Here is a 2,194-nt window from a genome sequence, read left to right on the forward strand (position 1 = left end):
TGTGCCACACAATGACAAAGTGGTCTGTCTTCTTCTGACAGGTGACGAAGTGCTGACAGGTGATGAACTGCGGCTACACCTCTGTGCATGTAATGAATGGTTGGGGAGGAAAGTCGGGCTGGGTGGTGTTTGTAAAGGTCAGAGAAAGTAAGATGCATATAATGTACAGAGAGGATGTTTCATCCTAGTGTGGGTTTTTACAGCTGCACCACAGGGACTTAGAACGTCCTCTGGTCACAAGGCAAGTCATCAACTTTTAGAGCAGGTGTACTGGAAATGAATGTAAGTCAGTGTCTCTGTGTGCACGGAGAGAAAGAGAGGGAGAAAACAAAGCTTAGTTATGCTAATGTATGTTTCTGTGTTTATTAATATGAAAAGAATGAAGGAAAGAAGAGACAAAACAGAGGAGGAAACATTAGAGGAGATTAGAGAAGTAGAGTCATGCACTTCTTTTAGGCGGGTTTTTCCAGTATGGGAGCTTCTATTAATCTGGTCACATGATTTTTGTTTTGCAATGGGTGTAAAAACCAGGTGGACAAGAGCAGGAGTGCAACAGAGCAGCTGTTTTTATGACATTTGTCAAACTAAACCTGTCATAAAAACATCTGTTAATGTATGAGCAGTTTATACACCATTAAGAATATACAATGCATTATAGTTTACACAAAACTGAATAACTTGCCAGTGATTTAAATTCTAACTGCATTTTGATTCCTCGCCTTCACTGCCTGCCTTCTCCTTCTGTGGCTCATGCTCTCCTTCAGCTTGACCAGTGGAGCTTGAGAAGCATTTTTACACAACAACAGCGGTTCATGTCATTAAAACATGGAACAGGTCACCTTCCTAAGCAGCAACAGCGAATGACCACAGTGGCCTTTGCGTGTTGAGAATATATATTTGTGCAATATATTTATGTACAAGAGTTCTATACTTTAAATGTTTTTGTAAGTACACTTGAGCCAAGGTGCTGCAGCTTCTTTATAAAAAGCCAAGAGGTTATAGACTGAACATTATATAGACATTTGAATATTCTGTTGATCTGTGAAACAGGTTTGTTGATATTTTGTGAGATTTTGCTTTAAAATTTAGCAATAAGTCATTTTTAAAGTTATAATCCTTTTGATTTCCTTGAAATTAAACCCTGTTTTTAATGGATTTCTTGAAAATGCATTGAACTCTCTACACAGTGGTTTTCATTGTTAGTGGCAGACAGTCCACTACTCTCGTGCACAAGATTCACAGCCACTAATGCATCTATGCAATCCAGTAGGATCTCTTAAAAATGATCCCACTGACATCAACCTCACTGTTTACTGTTCACTCTCCCAGTGTCAGAGCTGGTACTGCCAATGCAAAACTACTGCTGTTACTTCATATGCAAATAGGGTGTCATGCAGTTTCACCTGACTGAGTTGTAAATAAAAACAGTTTCATAACTCTAATTACATAATTTGATGGGTGATGCTTGAAGAAGCAACATAGGACATTGAGGATGATCGGATTATTTAAATGAAAGGTTTATCATGGAAATTACAGGAGACTGGGATGTGCATTGATATGTAATGCCTTTTCTGATAAAACACAATCTAAATATTACAGATATTAGAAATAAAATACAGTGTCTCCTTAGCAATCATGTGTCTTGGGAGCATTTCCGTGTGAACATAAAGGCTAGAAACAATGACCACACCTAAAACATGCCAATCAACAAACAAACAGACAGACAGACAGACGTGCCCTGGGATTTCTCCTGCGGCTACTGCCAGGAAACAGCAAAACAGTGTGGTAGATACTGTGCACTCTAGCCTGACATGCCAACAGATCATGCTCTCTGTCCAGCACAATGAGTGCAGATGGAAGAAAAGATGTCTCACCCTACGCCTTACCAGGTGAGTCCAAACACACACATGCTCACACATCATCATCATCATCATCACTGGTTCATTAACTGTTTGGTCTCTCATCTTCTCCCTTCTTCTATTTTTCTCTTCCTCTGGACCATTAGAGGATCAGGGGAGTGGGGTGAAGGTTTACAATGTCCACACCCCCTTCACTCATTCCATGCATGAAAATCCTTCCTCCGTCACGCCAGGTAAACTCACACCTGTTGTTAGTTACACTATCTGGAATCAGCTTCGGTTTATTCTGGTACATTGATTACTGACTGTTTCCTCCTGTCTTGACGACTCCTCTC

The sequence above is a fragment of the Monopterus albus genome, unplaced genomic scaffold, assembly GCF_001952655.1.
Source record: "Monopterus albus unplaced genomic scaffold, M_albus_1.0 scaffold35.1, whole genome shotgun sequence".
Taxonomy (NCBI): Eukaryota; Metazoa; Chordata; class Actinopteri; order Synbranchiformes; family Synbranchidae; genus Monopterus; species Monopterus albus.